The sequence below is a fragment of the Pseudoliparis swirei genome, chromosome 7, assembly GCF_029220125.1.
Source record: "Pseudoliparis swirei isolate HS2019 ecotype Mariana Trench chromosome 7, NWPU_hadal_v1, whole genome shotgun sequence".
Taxonomy (NCBI): domain Eukaryota; kingdom Metazoa; phylum Chordata; class Actinopteri; order Perciformes; family Liparidae; genus Pseudoliparis; species Pseudoliparis swirei.
Window position 1 is genome coordinate 28,670,766 of NC_079394.1, and position 22,727 is coordinate 28,693,492.

Genomic DNA, 22,727 nt, shown 5'->3' on the forward strand with positions numbered 1-22,727 from the left:
GGATTACAGCCAATACTCCCCAGAAAAGGCCAAGCCTCGCTCGGGCCAAGCCATTTTTTTTTTTTTCCAAAATTTCCAAGAAAAAAATTTTTGGGAGGAATTGGGAAACAAAAAAAAAATTTTAAATTTCAAAAAAATGGTTTTCTTAAACCCCCGCCCCCTATTAGGGGGTGCTTTTAATTTCCCAAGGGGGAGGGGTTTTTTGGTTTCTGGGAATTGGAAAATTTTCCCCCAAAAGGGGGGTTTAAAATTTTTTTAATCAAAGGGGTTTCAATTTAAAAAACCCTATTTGGGTTTAAATAGTCCCAAAATGTTTTTTTTTTGGGAAGAAATCATCCCCCGAATTTCCCAATTTTGGTGGATTATATTGACCACAGTTTTATTCCGGGCATAACAGTTAGAGTTAAGACTGGAATTGCCTCAGCGGGAATGTTTGAAGCCAGCCAAGCCAATCAGCAATCAATAACAATCCAGTTCAGCAAATCGTCATGACACCAAAGGTCAAAAGTGAACTCGACTAAATCATCACATGACAGAACATGTCACAAATCTATCAAATCAACATGTCAACAAAATCATGAAATTCACCAAATCACCACAAAATAAAAACCAAATCACTAATGTCAAACCAATCATCATATGTCAACAGCCACAAATCACTAAATGCACCATGGTCAGCAGGTGCACCACATCATCCAAATAATCACAGTCAGGGCCAGGGGCCAAAGGTCAGCCATCAGGGTCATAATCATCCTGGTCAGCCACAGGGTCAGGGCCACATACCAAGGTCAGCCCTGTCCTTCACCTACAGAATGTCAAGAGACACAGAGAGTATTGATGAGTATACTATATGTACCATACTTTATATATATATATATATATATATATATATATATATATATATATATATATATATATTTGAGTGAGTCAATGTTCCTCATAAAAAGAGTTATTTATTCACACGTAAAGAACCAAACATTTATCCATTTAAATGAAATAAGTGTTGAAATGAAACTTGTTGTGATCCTTGTGATCAGGTTCATCTTCTCTGAAGTCATGAATCCTCCGGCCGTAAGCTGCTTCTACACGTCTGCTACCAGCTGCAGGAAACCTTGTGAAGTGGAGTTCACATTAAAACATGAACTCATCTGATTGGATGATGAACAGATTGTTTCTGTCATCTTTTCTTCTTCTTTCACTGACGTGATTTTAACTAAATGTCTGTTTACAGAAGAAGATGAAACCAAAGTGAAAGCCACTTGTGTTCATGATGTCAATAATGATTCATTGTGTATTGATATAATAAACTCTGTGTGTTGTTTTGTGTGTTTACAGACTGTCATACTGTAGGATCACAGAGGAAGGCTGTTCTTCTGGGATCAGCTCTGAAGTCAAACCCTCCAGTCTCAGAGAACTGGATCTGAGAACCAGCTGCAGGATTCAGGAGTGAAGCTGCTGACTGGTTTTCTGGAGAGTCCACGTTGTAGCCTGGAGACTCTGAGGTGGGTTCACTGTCTGCTGATAGCACCTTCATGTTTAATCAATAACTGTTTGATGGATCAATGCATTGATCCAAACTGATCATCGGTGACATGTTCACTTCACATCAGTCCCTGCATGTGACAAGATATGGACAACTTGTCTGGCTCATGCTGCTGATGGATTACTGAACAGGCCTATGGGACAGAGCCACCACGGGAAACAGCCACCAAAATCGGGGAAGGGTCAAAATCAGGGGCCGGGGTCAAAATCAGGTCACCAAAGGAATGTCCTTCACCTACAGAATGTGAGAAAACTCGGGTATTGATGAGTATATATATGTAATTTTTTATTAATATATATTTTTGTATATATACATATATATTTTGTCAGTTATATAAAAGAAAAAAAACCAATTTTAAAAATGAAAAGGGTTTTATTTTTTCCCAAAAAAAAAAAAAGTCCATTTAAAGAAATAAAAAGGTTCAAACAAAACTTATCTTAAAAAGTCCTTTCCAAAACCTCCTCTGGTTGAAGAAAATAAAAACAGACTGAGTTCAAAGAACTTTTACATAACTTTGTCTTAAAGGGAAACGTGAAGAGAAACAAGAGAAAAGCCAATCAACAGTGGGGATTCTGGGGTTAAGGGTATTGTCAAAAAACTCATGTGGTTTAAAAACCCCGGGTTGAGACTGGGGTAAAAGGAGGGGGGATCAAAAGGGGGGGGAAGGGGTCAGAAGATTTGAGGGGAAAAAAGGATAAAAACGGGAAAGGGCAAAAAAGCACTTTTTTGAAAATCAAATTTAACCTTCTTATAGGAAAATGAGAAAAATAACATGATTCAAAAAAGCATAGCAAAAAGATTTTTTACAGGTTTTCCTGACTTGGGGTTTTTTCTGAGGGTTATCCTGGCTTGTAGTTTTTTTCTTCTGTTTTCTCTAGTCCCATTTTAAAAGGAGTTTTATGGTGACTCTGGTTTCAGAAAGTCTCTACTAAAAATTTTCCTGTGTGATGAAATTATTTAATTATTGTAAAACTAATTTTAATGGAATCAAGGTTTCTTATTAATTTTTAAATCCTTTAAACTGGTAATTTTTTGGGCAGTTTCAAAAAGAATTTTTACATTTATAACTTCAAAAATGGGCTCAACCAGAGTTATTTCAGAATGCTTTAAACTTTCAAAGAAGTTTAATCCTTAGGGAATTTAAAATCAATGTTTAATGTTTTTTGGGGTAAATTTTCCTGTTTTCAGTGCCCTTGAAATTCAACTTTTTAAAAGGTAAACCAAACATAAAGTACCTCACTAAATTTGGGGTTTAATTTAACGGGGTTTAATTGTTTCTTGAAAAAAATGTTGTAAATGAAAAGGGGTTAAAACAGAACTTTTTCTTGTTTTTGTCAACCATTTCCCAAAAGGTTTTTTAAGGGAAAACAGGGTTCCGGGGCCCAAAAGGGACCAGTCATTGATCAACGGTGAAGTTGAAAGGACTTCTGCCCAAAGCTCTGACAGAAGGTAAAAGGGTTAACCCCAAAGAAAAGTGCTGGGGAGATGATAAAAACAGACGTGTTTAAGAACAAAGACCAGAGAAATGACCCCAAAATGTCAGGGATCACCAAAAGAGACTGGCGGGTGGAATTTAAACCCTGATCTACGGGAAGTTAACAATTTCGGGCTTGAAGGTAAATGAACAGACCTGCATGAACCAATTCAGATTGAAGTTATTGAAGCCAGAAGTGACTTTTAACCAACAACAGAATTAATTTTCCTATGAAAAAACAACAACTAGTTAAACCTGAAATTTGAATTAATTTGAAGTTTTTTTTCCACACTAATATATATATATATATATATATTTTATTTATTATATATATTACTATTAAATTTTAATTTTCAAAAGCATAAATTTAAATTTAAAAAAATTTATTTTATAAACAGGTTTTATTTTTTTTTTATTTTTTAAAGTTTGTTTTCAATTTAAAGTTTTAAAAGACAAAAAAAAGTCATATCCCCTGGATGAATTGTTTTTACTTTTCCAGTCTTAAATATCATTTAAAAAACCCCGGATGAATCATAAAACCCAAAACACACAGTGACCAGGCTTGACCAGAGGAGATCAACCAAAAAATAAAAGGCCACAGGGGACCCAAGACTGCAGGTTGTCTTGTGGAAGACGTCTGAGAAACATTTAAATTTAAAAATGACCAGGAGAGACTCAAGAAAACCCACGGAAAAACAGGGGAAAAGGAGGTAAAAGCAAAGTTCAAATTGTTTTTTCAGAGACTGACAGGGCCCAGCTTTTGGACATGTCCTGTTTTGAGACCTAAAAATGCGTCCGGGATAAAATGTCATTTTGCGATATTTGTGTTTTTTCATAAACAGTATTTATACAAGTTGTAATTTTTCCCATCCACTTCTGAGCTACAGAAAGAAACAGTCTTTGGGAACCCTTGCCAGAAAAATTATTCCAAATAAAAACCATTTGAGTTTGGTAATTCACCTTTTAATCTGAACAGGAGCCCCTTTGGGCCCCAAGTTCATTGGTGGTTATAACCCCAGGGGATAGCGCACCCCAGAGCCCCCCTGGGGGGCCCCACAAAAGGAACAAAAAAATCATCATGATAATAATTATAATGGAATTATTCAGTCAGAAATGGATTTTGGCATGTTAAACACAAAACAGGCAGAAAAAAGAGTTTTAAATTTAGAAAGAAAAATTTCCCCCACAGTTTTATGGCAAATTTAAAAAAATGGTTCGAATTGACAAACTGCACTGAAAGTGCTGTTCAAACCCGGGGCAAAAATGAGGCACTTTTATTCATATGGGGAAAATTTCAAATAGAAGTCGCTTAAAACTACGAATTAATTATTGAGTCAGATTAATCCGGGTTAATCAGATTAATCAGGGCATTATTAATCAAAAATGTTAATCGTTTTAAAAAATATATATATATGTATGTATGTATATATATATAACTCTTGAGTGGGTCAATGTTCCTCATGAAGTTATTTATTCACACATAAAGAACCAAACATGTGTCATTTAAATGAAATAAGTGTTCGGAAGTAAACTTGTTGTGATCCTTGTGATCAGGTTCCATCTTCTCTCTGAAGTCATGAATCTCACTCGGCGGCGTGGCTGCTTCTACAAATCTGCTGCCAGCTGCAGGAAACAGCCTTGCCAGTGGGTTCACATTAGAAACATGAACTCATCTGATTTGGATGATGAACAGATTGTTTTCTGTCATCTTTTCTTCTTCTTTCCACTGGCTGATGATTTAACTAAATGTCTGTTTACTAAAGAAGATGAAACTTCCAAAGTGAAAGCCACTCGTGTTCATGATGTCAATAATGATTCATTGTGTATTGATATAATAAACTCTGTGTGTTGTTTTGTGTGTTTACAGTCTGTCACGCTGTGGATCTGAAGGCTGTTCTTCTCTGGGATCAGCTCTGAAGTCAAAACCCCTCAGTCTCAGAGAACTGCGGATCTGAGTAGAAACTCCCAGCTGCAGGATTCAGGGGTCAAGCTGCTGACTGGTTTTTCTGGAGGAAGTCCCACGTTGTTGAGTCTGGAGAACTCTGAGGTGCCGTTCACCTGAACCGTAAATAAAGATAAGAGCCCAATATGATCTTAATGTAACATGAATTAACTGATGATCACTGAGTGTGAGCAGACAGAGAGAAATGAGCTGCAAAAAAATGGTTTCATAACTGTGATGGAGTCCCTACACACACATTTCACCTTTAAGAGAACAAGAATATAATATCTTGGCTGCTTTTGATTGACATCGGCAGCATACTGAAGAAACTGAATTTAAAGCTGCAGGAACCAATTCGGTTCAAATATTTTATTAACAAAATTAGAATACTTTATTTTAAATCACATTTTCAAAGATTTGTTTTAAATCCAGCCTGGTAATTTTACTTTAAATAAGAAAGAAGATAATGTATTTATTGATAGGTATTTATTATTCAAAATGAATCCAGTTCAGTTAGAAATCTGCTTAATGATAAATATCATTGTAGATCATTAATATATTTAGTTCTCTTTATTTATGTCCGGCCTGGACTAAAATGAAGACTCAGATGTAAGAGGAGAGAGAGCACGTATAAAGCCCACTTTATTGACGTCCAGACACTCTTTGAGGAGAGACAAATAAAGGGCTCTGGAAAAGAAACTCACTAAATATACTGGGAATGTAATCTAAAACACAAAGTCTCTCTCAAGCAGGAGGACAAAAAAACGGCTGACAAGTATAAAACAAAGCTAAGCTAAACTAGAAACTTTAAAAGAAAGTGCCTCTCTCAAGGAGGAAACAGAAAACAACTCACATGGAGTGCTGAAGATGCCGTGAGCAGTGACTGGCATGGCCTGGCAACAAGGAGCTGAGGGGCCAAGACCAAGCTTTGACCCCAGACAAAGAGAGCACCAGAACACTTAATTTGTGGTCCTGGGGGAGCACATGAGGCCGTCCCTGGGAACGAGTGGGGAACCATCAGGGTCAGGGCAGCAGGGGTGAGAGACCATCAGGGTCAGGGGGAGACCATCAGGGTCGGTCAGAGGGGACCATCAGGGGCCAGGGGAGACCGTCAGAGGGGTCAGGTGCTGGAGAGGAGTCAGGGGGGATATCAGGGTCCCAGGTGGGGACCGTCTTCAGGGGCCAGGTCAGGGGACCATCTGAGGTCAGTGGAACCATCAGGGGTCAGGTTAAGGGCCGTCCAGAGGCAGGGGACCATCAGGGTCCAGGGTCTGAGAGCCATCACACGGTGACACATGAGGAAGAGCAAGTGACCTAAACGAGAGGGAGTTAGACTTGAAATAAAACAGGAAGTTCTACGAGACAGAAACTTGAGACAAGACATAGTACCCAGCGGTGTGACACTTTAACTTGACAGTCAGTTGTTTTACTACATACACACGTTAATACAACTGTTGGCTACTTCAATGCATGCATGGCACAAAATCATGAGGCATATCTGACATTGATGTTCACATGACCTTTAGTGAGGAAACTCTCTCTAACTGGACCCTCAAGAGTTTTAATTTATATACCCTGATATACAATCATGACACTTGTCTGGCTTTCATGCTGCTGATGGATTACTGAACAGGCCTATGGGACAGAGCCAGGGCCAGGGTCAGAGGGCCAAAGGTCCAGGGGCCAAAGGGTCAGGGGCCAAAGGGTCCAAGCCACAGGGTCAGGGGCCCCCTGTTTTCTTCTACAGAATGTCACTCAGAGACACACAAGAGTGACAGTGGAGTATACTATATATTCACTTTATTAATATTATATATATATATATATTATTGGTGCTGTGAAAAATAACAGCGTTAACTCAGATTAATTCAATTTGAGTTTACGCTAGTTTTTTAAAAAAGCATATGACTTGCTGCGCATGCATGAAGAATGAGCTTCAAAACTCAAGTCTGTTGATTAGGTGGATACGGAATGAAAAAAAAGTCACTTGCAAAATGAGCTTCCAATACACCACTTCAATCTGAACTCTGTCGCTCCTGTTGCAGGCGGTCTGGTTCATCAGTAAATGATCCTTCCATGAGTTCACCTCCAGGAAACCTTGTCTCGACTTTCGCTACCTGTAGATCAAGGGTCTGCAACGTCGATGTAGCATTACCTGCCAGTCCCAGATCGCGGTAAAGTGTCGGATAGATCGCATGACATTAAAAGATTGGCCGCCCCTGACATGTTCTCTAGATACGTCTTTGTTCTTTTTATTAAACTTAACGTCTGTTGTTGATCGTGTATCTCCACAGCAACGCATGTCTCATAGCTCTGTCTTGGCGTTTGCGTGTAACGCTTGTCGATCTCACAGTAACGCGACGCATGGGAACGAGCAAAAAAATCACTTGTCCAATCTGTCCACTGTCCGTAACCGGACACCGGGTGTTACACCCCTACTGTTTTTCAAACCTACTGGTTTCCCTACGGCGATGCGTCGCGTTGTGTTCTCTTCACATCTGGCAGCGGGCTCTGTCACAGCTCTGAAGCGTTAAGTCACACATTCCTGACATATTGCCGGAGATCTTCGAAGCCTCCGTTCATATCCATTTACGATTCAGATTGTATGGAAATGAGCAGTGCATCACAGCCACGTAGGAATAAATACATTGTAATAAAAAATAAAAATAAAAGATCGCCCGACCTGGTTTCGATCTCTGTCATCGCCATAAAATGAGTCCTGCACTCTATAAGCCGCGTCAGTCTGCTGCACTGCAACAGATATTAGTTTCAACTCAAGTAATTGATATATTCAAGCAGCTATGTCACATCTTTTGTTTCACTTCAGAGAACAGTTTTGGCGGAGGGGATCACTGAAACAACTTTAGGTTTCACTTGTTCCTAGGATATTTACACTTTGAAACATGTTTCAGCGATGCTTGTTATGGCCGCCAACACTGCCAGCCATAATGGACGCAACAACTAATTGACTTTAGGTGGCCAGTATATAATGACGATGGTACACTGTGAACAGAGATTAGAAACATTGCAGAACACTGAGATGACAGGAAGAATGGAATACTTAAGTAATGTTCCATCTACAAAACAATGTAGAACATATTGCTGGAGCTCTTAGAGCCACATGTCACATCCTATTTACGATTGGCCTGCAAGTGAGCACTACACATCACACATGAAGAAAACACATATTTTTTATAAAGATCGCAGCGACCTGGTTTCGATCTCCTTGAAAGCAAAAATTTAATGGTGAACTATATATGGCGCGGCAGTCTATGCACTATGCCACTAGATATTAACTTTGCAAGTCAAGTAATTTTGATATTCATCCATTACGTCACCACAGCTAAATCGTGTCGTCCATGGGAACAGTTTGAGTCGAGGGCAACCTAGAAACAATTGAGTTTTACCTTAGGCGGATATTCAAAATACTTCAAATATGTTTTGGTGATGCTTTATAAATAATATTCAGACATCATTTTTTTGGAAATGTGAGAGGGAATGCGTTTGTTAGCTTGAACTGAAAACGCAATTCTTGCACCATAAGTGGATCCATCGGAAAGCTAGCTTGGCTTTTTCCCTTCCGTTTGTTTGTCTGACACAGTTTCCTTTTATACAGATGTTGCTAATTATGTCCTTGTGATTGGAATTGTGATTGCAAGATGTGACAGCTGGCAGCATTTTCCCGCTAAACTTGAATTATGTCAGCACAGTTTTTCAATATTATTTTGTATCATGATCACGATCTTTTTATAAAAATATGTGTTTCTTCATGTTATTGACGTGTAGTGCTCCTTGTACAATCAGTAAATATAGATGTGACATGTGGCCTTCAAAACTCCAGCAATATGTTCATCATTGTTTTGTAGATGGAACATTACTAGTGATTCCATTCTTCCTGTTGTTCAGTCAATTATGTTGAACTAATCTCTGTTCACAATACCGCCGTCGTCAAGCTATATATTATAGTCACGAAGTCAATTAGTTGTTGTCGGTATTGTTAAACGTGGCTGTTGCGTTGAAAACGTAAACTGACATGTTTCAAGATGTGAAATATCCGAACAAGGTAACCAGATTGTTTCAAAGATCCCCTCCGTAAACTGTTTCCCATAAGAAACAAAAGATGTGACGTAATGGTTGAATATATCAATTGCACTTGAGTTGAAACTAATATCTGTTGGCTGGCGCACAGCGCTGGACTAGGCTTATTGGAGTGCAGTCTCATTTTGCGTGACAGAGATCAGGAAACCAGGTCGAGGCGATCTTTTATTTTTATTTTTAATGGAAATGTATTTTATTCCTACGTGGCTGTGAGTGCACTGCTCTCGCACTTATACTGTCAATGTCCTTGGGAAATGGATATGAGCAGACTGGCTTAAAGGTCTCCAGCAATATGTTTGTTCTGGTGAGAATGGCAGAGGCCGAATCTGCAGATGTGAAGCCGAGACAGAGCCCCGCTGCAGATGTGAAAGACAATGCACGCGCAGCGTGGGGAAACCAGTGAGTTTGAAAACCAGTAGGGGTGTAACGCTTACGGATTGAGGTTTCAGCTTTGCAGCGGTGTCCCATGAATCCCTTTCATCACGTGACCCAGTTCTGTGGAAAAACCCACTACCGTCGATTTGCCTCAGCAGCTGCTAGAGGAAGACTAGAGACGCTTTAGATTGTATCGTGGTGGGTTAATGGTTGACAAACAGGAAAAATGTTCTGTTTAACCCTCCTGTTGCACCTTTACCGTTGCTAACATATTTTGCCCTCAGGGTCAATTTATGACCGAGCAATTAAAACCTCAGAAAATTCCTCAGAGATTTATATTGGCTTCCCAAGTTTAGAGGTGTGAGGGTACTTTTATGTTTGCATTTGTTGACTACACTAAATAGCCTTTAAATAAATAGAGAAGTTGATATTTCTTATATGTTTGACACAGTGATGAAAAACAGCCTGGGGTCAAATTGACCCCAAAAAGAAACACCGACGCATTAAACATTGAATGATAGGGTCAAATGGTGACCCGAGGTAACAAGGAGGTTAAACATTCTGTTTAGGATGAAGATGTATTAATGTTCCATATGGAAAACTGCTAAATAACTTTCTGCTGAGTTGCAAGCACTGCGTTATTGTATAGAAGAATGTATAAATGTATATATCCAAATCTTTTGTCATAAATCTCTATGTTCTGTGAAATATACCGAGAATATGTGTGCGTGTGTGTGTGTGTGTGTGTGTGTGTGTGTGTGTGTGTGTGTGTGTGTGTGTGTGTATGTGTGTGTATGTGATTAATCATGATTAATCCACAGAAACCTGTGATTAACCCGATGAAAATTTTAATCGCTTTCACAGCCCTAATATATAGTTGATTGACTCAAGTATATATATATATATATTTTGAGTGAGTCAATGTTCACTCATAAAAGAGTTATTTATTCACACATGAAAGAACCAAACATTGATCCATTTAATGTGAAATAGAGGTGTTGAAATGAAACTTGTTGTGATCCTTGTGATCAGGTTCATCTTCTCTCTGAAGTCATGAATCCTCCCATTGCGTAAGCTGCTTCTACACGCTCTTGCGCACTGCCAGCTGCAGGAAACCTTGTGAAGTGGAGTTCACATTAAAACATGAACTCATCTGATTGGATGATGAACAGATTGTTTCTGTCATCTTTTTCTTCTTCTTTCACTGATGTGATTTTAACTAAATGTCTCTGTTATTTACAGAAGAAGATGAAACAAGCTAAAGCCACTTTCGTGTTCATGATGTCAATAATGTGATTCATTGCGTGTTGATATAATAAATACTCTGCTGTGCCAGTTTGTGTTTACAGACTGTCGGACTACTGTGTGTGTGTGTAGAGATCAAGAGGAAGGCTGTTCTTCTCTGGGATCAGCTCTGAAGTCAAACCCTCCAGTCTCAGAGAACTGGATTCTGAGGAAACCAGCTGCAGGATTCAGGAGTGAAGCTGCTATGTGTACTGGTTTTCTGGAGAGTCCACGTTGGTAGCCTGGAGACTCTGAGGTGGGTTCACTGTCTGCTACTGCCAGTGTAGCACCTTCATGTTTAATCAATAACATTTGATGGATCTCACAGTATTGATCCATCAAGTGTTTCATTTCTCTGGTGACATGTTCCACTTCATCAGCTGCCTGCGTTGCATGTCATCCCCGCTGCTACCACATGGACAACTCGTCTGGCCTCATGCTGCTGATGGATTTATCAGCCTATGGGACAGAATAAAACAGGGTCAGTCACAGGCTAGGGGCAAAGGGTCAGGGACCAAAGCGGTCAGCCACAGGGTCAGGGGCCAAAGGTCAGAGGTCAAAGGTCAGGGCCAATGGGTCAGGGCCACAGAGCCAGGCGCCACAGGGTCAGGGGCAAAAGGGTCAGGGACCAAAGGGTCAGGGGCCACAGAGCCAGGGGCCACAGGGTCAGGGGCCAAAGGGTCAGGGGCCAAAGGGTCAGGGGCCAAAGGGTCAGGGGCCACAGGGTCAGGGGCCAAAGGGTCAGGGGCCACAGGGTCAGGGGCCAAGGGTCAGGGGCCACAGGGTCAGGGGCCACAGGGTCAGGGAACAAAGTGTCAGGGGCCACAGGGACCAGAGGGTCAGGGGCCACAGGGTCAGGGGCCCAAATAGTCCAAGGCAACAGGGTCAGGGGACCAAAATGTCCAGAGCCTGGGGTCCAGGGGCCCCTGTCCTTCACCTACAGAGATAGCCAAACAGGAGAGACTCCAAAAGAGTGATGATGGTATACTATATGTACTTACATACTTTATTAATATTAGATGTATATATATATTTATATTGAGTGAGTCAATGTTCCTCATAAAAGAGTTATTTATTCACATAAAGAACCAAACATTGATCATTTAAATGAAATAAGTGTTGAAATGAAACTTGTTGTGATCCTTGTGATCAGGTTCATCTTCTCTCTGAAGTCATGAATCCTCCGACAAGTAGCTGCTTCTACCGTCTGCTACCAGCTGCAGGAAACCTTGTGAAGTGGAGTTACATTAAAACATGAACTCATCTGATTGGATGATGAACTTAGATTGTTTCTGTCATCTTTCTTCTTCTTTCACTTTACGTGATTTTAACTAAATGTCTGTTTACAGAAGAAGATGAAACCAAAGTGAAAGCCATACGTGTTCATGATGTCAATAGTGATTCATTGTGTATTGATATAATAAACTCTGTGTTGTTTTGTGTGTTTACAGTCTGTCACGCTGTGGGATCACAGAGGAAGGCTGTTCTTCTCTGGGATCAGCTCTGAAGTCAAACCCCTCCAGTCTCAGAGAACTGGATCTGATCTCGAGCAGAAACCAGCTTGCAGGATTCAGGAGTGAGAGCATGCTGACTGGTTTTCTGGAGAGTCCACGTTGTAGCCTGAAGACTCTGAGGTGGGTTCACTGTCTGCTGCTAGTGTAGCACCTTCATGTTTAATCAATAACTGTTTGATGGATCTATTGATCCATCAAGTGTTTCATTTCCTGGTGACATGTTCCACTTCACATCAGCTGCCTCGTTGCATGTCGTCCTCTACAAGCACGACATGGACAACTTGTCTGGCCTCATGCTGCTGATGGATTACTGAACAGGCCTATGGGACAGGGCCAGGGGCCACAGGGTCAGGGGCCACAGGCCAGGGCCTGGGGTCACATGGGCAAAGGTCAGGGGCAAAGAGGTCATGGGAAATTGTCAGGGGCCACAGGGTCGGGGCCACAGGGTCAGGGGCAAAAGGTCAGGAGATGAGGTCAGAGGCCTGAGGGTCCAGGGGCCAAGGTCCAAAGACAAGGTCATGGGCAAAAAGGGTCAGGGCCAGAGGTCCAGAAATTCACAGTGTCAGGGGCCAAAGGGTCAGGGCCAATGCCAAAGGTCAGGGGCCAGAGGCCAGGGCCACAGGGTCAGCAGCGGTCAGGGCCAAAGGGTCAGGGCCAATGGGTCAGAGCCCAGAGAGCCAGGCCACAGGGTCAGGGACCCAAGATTCAGGGCTACTGGCCAGCTGAGAGCCAGCTTGTGGTCAGGGACCAGCGTTAGCCAAGGGTCAAGGGCCAAAGGGTCAGGGGCCACATGGTCAGGGGCCCAAGGGTCAGGGCCAAACAGGTCAGAGCCACATGGTCAGGGCCAAAGGAGGGCCAAAGAGGTCAGGGCCACACATGGTCAGAGACCCAAGGGCCAGGGGCCACAGGGTCAGAGGCCACAGGGTCACAGGGGCCAGAGGGTCAGGGGGCAAAAGGGTCAGAGGCCACAGGGTCACAGGGGCCACAGGGTCAGGGACCAAAGGGTCAGAGCCAAAGGGTCTGAAGACAAAGTGTCAGAGCCTAGGGGCCACAGGGTCAATGCCAGAGGGTCAGGGGCCACAGGTTCAGGGGTCAAAGGGTCAAAGGCCAGGGTCAGGGGGCCAAAATGTCAGGGCCACAGGGTCAGGGGCCCCCTGTCAAGAGCTTCACCTACAGAGGCCACATGTCGCTCAGGCCGGGGCCAGAGACTCAGGGGTATTGATGGGTATGCCATATGTCAGGGGCCAAGGGTTATTAATATTAGATATATATATATATTTACTTGATGGAGTCAATGTTCACTCATAAAGGGTTGTTGTCACATAAAGGGCCAAACATTTATCCATTTAAATAAAATAAGTGTTGAAATAAACTTGTTGTGATCATGATCAGGGTCATCTTCTCTCTGAAGTCATGAATCCTCGCCGTGGCTGGCTATTACCGTCTGCTACCAGCTGCAGGAAACCTTGTGAAGTGGAGTTCACATTCAAACTAGGGCTGTGAAAATAACGTTAACTCAGTTAATTCAATTACAGGTTTAACTAGTTTTATTTTTTAATGCATTCTTAACGATGAGAATGAGCTTCAATCCGTCTGTTGTTGGTCGTCGGGATGAAAAAAAGTCACTTGCAAAATGAGCTTCCAATCCACCACTTCAATCTGAACTCTGTCCACTCTCATGCAGACGGTCTGTTCATCGGTAATGACCCGTCCGCAGGTTCACCTCCGGAAACCTTGTTACGACTTTTACTTCCTGTAGATCAGGGTCTCAACACGTCGATCGCGACCTGCCAGTCGACCGCGGCGTAGTGTTGGTAGATCGCATGACATTAAAGAGATTGGCCCGCCCCTGACATGTTCTCTAGAGCACGTCTTTGTTCTTTATTAAACTAAACGTCTGTTGTTGATCGTATCTCCACAGCAGCATGTCATTTCTGTCTCTTCGCGTTGCGTTAACATATCGATCTCCGTCTCGCGCCACAGAGCTCCGTCTTGGCGCATCGGACTCGAGCAAAAAGTCACTTGTCAATCTGTCCACCTGTCCGGGCCGGTGAGGTTTCAGCTTTGCAGCGGTGTCCCGCCGTCCCTTTCATCACGCCCAGTTCATGAAGAAAACCACACAGTCAGTTTGCCTCAGCAGCTGCTAGAGGAAGACTAGAGCCTTTAGATTGTATCATGGTGGAGTTAATGGTTGACAAACAAGAAAAAATGTTCTGTTTAACCTCCTGTTACCTTTACATTTACTGAACATATTTTACCCTCGGGTCAATTTGACCCCAGCAACTAAAACCTCCAGAAAATTATTAGAATTAATATTGCTTCCCAAGTTTAAGTGTGAGGAACTTTATGTTTGTTTGTTGACTACCCTAAATAGCCCTTTAAATAAATAAAAGTTGATATTTCTTATATGTTTTGACACAGTGAAAAACAGCCTGGGGTCAAATTGACCCCAAGAACACCGACATTAAACATTGAATAGGATCAAATTGACCCGAAAAGGTAACAGGAGGTTAAACATTCTGTTTAGGATGAAGATGTATTAATGTTCCATTTGGAAGAAAACTGCTAAATAACTGCTGAGTTGCAGCACCATTGTATAGAAGAATGTATAAATGTATATATCCGTCTTTTGTCAATAATCTCTATGTTCTCACAAAATATACCGAGAATATCGGTAATATGTGATGAATCATGATTAATCCACAGAAACCTGTGATTAACCCGATTACAACTTTTAATCGTTTCACAGCCCTAATTAAAACATGAACTCATCTGATTGGATGATGAACAGATTGTTTCTGTCATCTTTTCTTCTTCTTTCACTGACGGGATTTTAACTAAATGTCTGTTTACAGAAGAAGATGAAACCAAAGTGAAAGCCACTCGTGTTCATGATGTCAATAATGATTCATTGTGTATTGATATAATAAACTCTGTGTTGTTTTGTGTGTTTACAGACTGTCACGCTGTGGGATCACAGAGGAAGGCTGTTCTTCTCTGGGATCAGCTCTGAAGTCAAACCCCTCCAGTCTCAGAGAACTGGATCTGAGCTGGAACGAGCTGCAGGATTCAGGAGTGAAGCTGCTGACTGGTTTTCTGGAGAGTCCACATTATAGACTGGAGACTCTGAGGTCAGTCGAGGGTTTGAATATATGTGTTGTTGTTGTTGTTGTTGTTGTTGTTGTTTCTCTTTCTACTGATGTGCTGCTTCACTGGCAGCTGATGGAGGGAGTCTCTGGAGACACTGATCCATCTCTTCTGTTGTCTTCTTCTTCTCTCCCCAGATTGGAAGTGATCAGCTGAGTGCTGATGATCCAGAGAGCATCTGGTCTTGTTCTGACGTTCCAACGCTTGTTTTGCTGATGTTTCTGCCGCTTCGTTTCCCTTTACCCGTCTCTGTGCTGGCACCCACATGAATGCCACCAAAATACCACCTGACTAAGTGGGAGCAGTGTTTCCTAGATGTCGTTGATTATATCCTGCCTGCTAGGAGATGTGACTGTAATGATGATAACGCTGAACTGGAATCTGAACCAATGACAACCTTTCTGACCTGAAGCTCCTCCACCCACTGCAGCGCTGGTCAGACGGCCAAAGCCTCAACTGTCAACACGACAGATGGTCTGATGACCTTCGTCTGACCTCATAGTTAAAGGAACGATAACTGCAAATCCAGTTCTCCCTGTATTGGGCTCTTTAGATCCATCTGTGTCCGCCGGGGTAAACGATTGATCTGCTGTCTGCAGTGTCTCCTCTTCTCCTCGTTGTCTAGTTGTTGTCTTTGGTTCCGTCTTCCCTGTGCCTGGATATTCTTGACCTGCCTGTTTGACCCTGCCTGCTTGCCCTAACCACGATTCCCTGCCTGCCCCCTTTTGGACGTTTTGCTTCTTTTGGAACTTTTGTCTGATTAAAGAGTCTTTTTGTTATTCACATCTGAGTCCTGCCTGTCTCTCTGCGCCTGAGCCCCACCCCGTGACAAGAACCTGACAAATATGATATTCTGGCATAAAAAGTCATTAAAAAATAATAGTATAAGATGTAAAAAAAATAGCCTTTAAAAAAGTATCTCATAAGTCCTCATTTGTATGTCATAACAAATCAACTATGTCATAGTATGGCATTTAAATTTGATATCAAAATATATTATAAGAGTCATAATATTGTTAGACAAAGAAATGTCACAAGACATGCCACAGTAGAGTATGTCGTAAAAACACATGAACGTCACACGCCAAGATAGCGCCGTTATTCTGATCGCTTCTTAGAGTTTCAGCAGTTATATTACATTTGTTTGGCGTCTTTTTACGCTGTCAGTAGTTGTTCTATTTATATAAACTTTAAAATTAGAGGGCGTGAACCCAGCAGCAGAGGGGAAACGCTGCCCCCTGTCTGCCTGGAGCAGATTTGACAGTCATTACACATTGCACCTTCAAATGCTGATGATTTATTCTTGAATAAATGTATTGTTCACTTTAAATGTGTTGTTCACTTTAACACGTGAATGGAGGAAGTCTCACAACAAATGACATACTGGCACTTCTATGAAATGGGACTGAAACTTTGATTTTATTTCAGGAAATTAAATGAATATGGTAGAATGGGCTTGTCCCAACAGCGACGTCTGAATGCAGATTCATATTTATACACTGAGAAGATTAAATACCTTAAATTACGCTCTAGATTAGTTGTATTTTATTCTCATTGGTGAGTATTTGTTCTGTATGTAAATGCCTGCTGGGACGTCTGTGTTTCAGTTTTGTTTGTTTGGGGGGGAAAATCTACTATTTACTGTTTACTGTTTAATTCATTTATAGCTCTGTCTCTGAATTTTGAGAATTCAAAATGTGGAATGATTTAATAAGATATAAACCAAGCTGCCTGAAACAAGAAGCATCAAATAGTGAATAACTGGTCAACTTAAAAGGAATGTGGAACCTTTAAATCCCAAGAAACGTAATTTATAAGTTGGGAGCAAAAACAAAGAAGCGTAAAATATTTACACACACATAATCAGTGTGAACAATGACAACAATATGACAAAACCAGAAGAAGAGTTGAAGACATTAATGTGTTGAAGGCGACCACTTGTTTCTATGATTTCATTGTTGAGACGTAAGAACAAAACAATGCATTGGGACGACTCCGACTTCGCTCCTGACAAACAGATGTGTTGCAGCAACATGTAACTGCAACGACTCTGAATAATAATAACTTCATCATATATAAAAAATAACTTCAGCTTTCTGTTCATCTCCGATACACACATATATAAATTCATACAAACGTATATAAATATACATATCATGTTTATATACTGTATATTTAAAAAATGTTGCATACATATATATTTAAATTTGTGTAAATATATATATATATATAATTAAAAATTATATACATATATATTTTAAATTGTATTTATATTTTTATTAAATATGTATACATATATATATATATATATAAAATGTATATATTTATACAACAAAATAAAAATATAAAGTAAACATGAAGTACTAATGTATTAGCAGATATAGATTTTAGTGTACACGGCGACTTTAGACCTCTTCATGTGTGTCATGTGTCTTATGTGAAGCCATGTACATTTGTTTGTTTGTTTGTTTGTTTGTTTGAGAGCAGAGAGGAGAGGCATAAAACACGTGGGCGGATGAGATCATCACACACAGAGCAGACGGAAGAGAAACCAGGAACACTGTACATTCCCTCCTGGGAGTCAAACTACGGATCATCACAGAGTTCACAAGAAGACAGGAGACTCCCCCCCCCCCCCCTCCAGTGCAGACGAGTTCAGGTTGTGTGTGGCTGCAGGAGAGGAGAGCACTGCCTCAAGAGACCTCGGGGTCCAAGTCCAGCTTCCTTCTCCCCCGGACGGGGACCAAATCCTCCCGGACCCTCGGCGGCCGGCCTGCGGATGAGGCGGACGACTCAAAATATGTAAAGCTGGTTCTGATAGATATCCATATATACATACAGTCAGGACCAGAACGATTTGGACATTGACACAATCCTCATCATGTTGGCTCTGTACACCACCACAATGGATTTTGAATGAAACAATCCAGATGTGCTTTAAGAGACCTTCAGCTTTAATGTGAGGGTCTTTACCTCATAAATCAGATGAACGGCAGGAATTACAACACATGTTGTACATGGCAAACTCCTTCTTAAGGGATCAAAGTCATTGGACAAACTAACATCATCATCATTGTAATTGTCAATTGTAATACTTGGCTGGAAATCCTTTGCAGTCAATGAAATGAAGTCTGGAACCAGAGACGTCTCCAGACGCTAGATTTCATCCCTGGTGACGCCTGCCAGGCTTCGACTGCCACTGTCTTCACCTCCTGATGCTTCTTGAGGCATTTTGCGCTTCAGTTTGGTCTTCAGCAGAGTGAAATGCAGCTCCATTGATTCAGGTCAGGTGATTGACTTGACAATAGTCCTTTTATGAATGTCAATCATAGTGGACACCAGGACAATATTCATGTATTTAATGACACAACATTGTATTTGAGGTGTAGCAAATACATGATATATTCCTCATATTTCTAGGAATATTAAAAATAAAACATGCAAAACAATAAATAAAGAACAATCTCGCTTTCCATTCTGCTCACAGCTCAACGGGGTCAGAGCCCCAAATATCCTAGAGGACGGCACCCCGGACGCTGTTGGGTCGAGTCAGTGGACCTACAACCAGAAGGTCTCTGCCTGGGCCTTTTATTGTGAAAGGTAAGAACCAAGGAGCTGTGTCCATTAGGTCTTGATTTAACAATAATGGGGAACCATGTTCATTATTCCAAAGATATGACATCGTACAACCCATACATGTATGTCCCAGTCACTGCAGCTGAGAACTCTCTGGTCCCTGTGGCTGAAGCAGGACTGTCCTGCCGCCAGAGCCTTGATGCACGTCTTGTTCTGGAGGACGCTGTCCACAGCGGCCGATGAAACTGGACTTTGCAGCTCCCAACTGGTCCGTGAAGAAGAATCCTGGATGTGCTGCCTTCTGGTCGAGGAGTGTCTCCTTCACACACTGCAGAGCGCTGTGTTTGTCTCTGGAGGAGGACACATGACATCACTGAGGAGCCGGGAGACGCCGATGAAGAGGGGAATCTCAGATGATTGATTTACTTTGGACTCAACTGGCCTCTGTGGTCGGGTGCTTTCGTGGACATGAATTGTCTGATTTCTTTACGTGTCGCTCAGGATGAAGTGAAAGTAAATGGTCAGTCGATGAGGATCTTTATTCGTGGTGAAACACACAACATAAAATGCATCCAGGTGACTAAGCAGGTGACGTCCTCTTCAAGCAGAAGTCCAGTGTTAAGCAGCACGTTGTGGTTTCATGGCTCTAAACCACAGATTAGATATTCCTTTAGTAGTCCCACAGTTACAGGATTACAGCAGCAAGCGGGGCCAAAGTAATATAAAGAGTGAACATTAACCAACAGTAATAAACACATCGACAGTAATAACTTGGCCATCGACCTCCTGTCTCCCACCACCTCCACCTCACCATGGGGACACCCAGGAGACTGTTGTTGTTGTAACTAAACTTAACTGTTGTTGACAATGGCACATACTTTATCTTGTTAAAGCTTTTGGTTGATGAAAAGATGAACATAACTTTCTGTCCAACAGATTGTGTTGACGTTGTCGTGAACTTCCGCTGACACGGAGTTTCTTGTGCGCATTGTAAAAGCGTGAGGCGGGTTTAATGAGTGTGTTACTGTCCATGGACGGTTTAGTTTCACACTATAAATGGACACACATTGAACCTTTGGAAGTTATTAAAGTAGTTAATGATAAACAGTGAACCATGAGGCTGAGCTGAGTGGATGAAGTCGATGAGACTCATGAAGCAGACACTCGCCCCCAGTCGATGCTCCTCCAGGGTCACTGGGAACTGACGAGGACCAGAAATTAAAATACTACAACATTCGAGTCACTTTTTATGAATGATGATCAGAAATAATTTTACAGGAGGAGGAGGAGAAGGAAGAGGTGGAGAGTAGAAGAACGATTTGATCCATTTACTGCAGTAAAAGTACGGTCAGGGGGGACCATCAGGGGTCAGGGGAGACCATCAGGGGTCAGGTGGAGACCATCAGGGGTCAGGTGGAGACCGTCAGGGGTCAGGTGGAGACCATCAGGGGTCAGGTGGAGACCGTCAGGGGTCAGGGGGGACCATCAGGGGTCAGGGGGGACCATCACACCGGTGACACATGAGGAAGAGCAAGTGACCTGAAACGAGAGGGGGAGTTAGACTTCAAAATAAAACAGGAAGTTACGAGACAGAAACCCAAGACAAGACAAACCTCCCCGCGGTGTGACACTTTAACTTGACAGTCAGTTGTTTACTACATACACACGTTAATACAACTGTTGGCTACTTCAATGCATATGGCACAAAATCATAGAGCGCATATCTGACATTGATGTTCTGACCTTTAGTGAGGAAACTCTCTAACTGGACCTCAAGGATTTTAATTATACCTGATATACAATCATGACACTTGTCTGGCTTCATGCTGCTGATGGATTACTGAACAGGCCTATGGGACAGAGCCAGGGGCCAAGGGTCAGGGCCAAGGGTCAGCCAAAGGGTCTGGGGCCAAAAGGGTCAGAGGCCACAGGGTCAGGGACCCCCTGTCCTTCACCTACAGAATGTCACTCAGAGACACAAAGAGTATTGATGAGTATACTATATGTACCATACTTTATTATATATATATATATATTAGGGCTGTGAAAAATAACGCGTTAACTCAGTTAATTCAATTTCAGGTTTAACTAGTTTTTTTTTAAAGAAGCATTTAGCATGCGCAGAATGAGCTTCAATCCGTCTGTTGTTGGTCGTCGGACGAAAAAAAGTCACTTGCAAAATGAGCTTCCAATACACCACTTCAATCTGAACTCTGTCCGCTCTCATGCAGACGGTCTGTTCATCAGTAATGATCCTTCCGCAGGTTCACCTCCGGAAACCTTGTTACGACTTTTACTTCCTGTAGATCAGGGTCTCAACACGTCGATCGCGACCTGCCAGTCGATCGCGGCGTAGTGTCGGTAGATCGCATGACATTAAAAAGATTGGCCCGCCCCCTGACATGTTCTCTAGAGCACGTCTTTGTTCTTTTATTAAACTAAACGTCTGTTGTTGATCGTATTCCACAGCAGCATGTCATCTCTGTCTCTTCGCGTTGCGTTAACACTTATCGATCTCCGTGCGCGCGCATCGGGAACGAGCAAAAAAAAAGTCACTTGTCAATCTGTCCACCTGTCCGTGTCCGGGCCGGTGTTACACCCCTACTGGTTTTCAAACCTACTGGTTTCCCTACGCGTGCGTGCGTTGTGTTCTCTTCACATCTGCAGCGGGGCTCTGTCTCGCTCACCAGATTCGTCACACATTCACAAACATATTGCTGGAGATCTTCAAGCCTCCGTTCATATCCATTTCGGCGATTACGATTGTATAAATGAGCAGTGCATCACAGCCACGTAGGAATAAATACATTTAATAAAAAATAAAATAAAAAGATCGCCCGACCTGGTTTCGATCTCTGTCACGCAAAATGAGTCTGCACTCTAAGCCGCGCAGTCTGTGCGCTGCACCAACAGATATTAGTTTCAACTCAAGTAATTGATATATTCAACCATTATGTCACATCTTTTGTTTCATGGGAACAGTTTTACGGAGGGGATCTGAAACAACTGGTTTCCTTGTTCGGATATTTACACTTTGAAACATGTTTAGCGATGCTTGTTCGCAACGCAACAGCCACATAATACCGACAACAACTAATTGACTTTCGTGGCCCCGTATATAATGACGATGGTACTGTGAACAGAGATTAGAAACATTGCGAACACTGAACAACAGGAAGAATGGAATACTCGTAATGTTCCATCTACAAAACAATGTAGAACATATTGCTGGAGCTCTTGAAGCCACATGTCACATCTATTTACGATTGTACAAGTGAGCACCTCACATCACACACATGAAGAAACACATATTTTTATAAAAGATCAGCACGACCTGGTTTCGATCTCCTTCAAGCAAAATTTGTCGACTATATAGCGCAGCAGTCTATGCACTATGCCACTAGATATTAACTGCAAGTCAAGTAATTTTGATATTCATCCATTACGTCACAACTCGTATGCGTCATGGGAACAGTTTGGTCGAGGCAACCTGAAACAATTGGTTACCTTAGGCGGATATTCAAATACTTCCAAATATGTTTTGTGATGCTTTTATAAATAATATTCAGACATCATTTTTTTGGAAATGTGAAGGGAATGCATTTGTTAGCTTGAACTGAAGCAATTCTTGCACCATACGTGGATCCATCAAGCTTCTTGGCTTTTTTCCCTTCCGTTTGTTTGTCTGGACATGTTTCCTTTATACAGATGTTGCTAATTATGTCCTTGCTTGATTGGAATTGTGATTGCAAGATGTGACAGCTGTGCAGCATT

General features: G+C 41.8%; 2 protein-coding genes, 1 long non-coding RNA gene and 1 pseudogene across 4 annotated transcripts in view; 2 read left to right on the forward strand and 2 right to left on the reverse strand.

Annotated features, from left to right (window-relative positions):
- Positions 1-22,727, reverse strand: part of LOC130196675 (protein NLRC5-like) — a 1,158,129-nt gene that overhangs the window by 477,017 nt on the left and 658,385 nt on the right.
- The window catches only part of LOC130196681 (protein NLRC3-like), a 223,339-nt pseudogene that overhangs the window by 161,752 nt on the left and 38,860 nt on the right, over positions 1-22,727 (reverse strand).
- Positions 1-22,727, forward strand: part of LOC130196679 (NACHT, LRR and PYD domains-containing protein 12-like) — a 373,575-nt gene that overhangs the window by 61,208 nt on the left and 289,640 nt on the right.
- LOC130196741 (uncharacterized) lies at positions 1,423-16,160 on the forward strand. 2 transcript variants are annotated; one of them, XR_008832307.1, is made up of 3 exons: positions 1,423-1,502; positions 15,188-15,361; positions 15,515-16,160. It is a non-coding gene; the product is annotated as an uncharacterized LOC130196741 (long non-coding RNA). The 2 variants fall into 2 exon arrangements; XR_008832308.1 differs by lacking the exon at positions 1,423-1,502 and adding an exon at positions 12,304-12,350.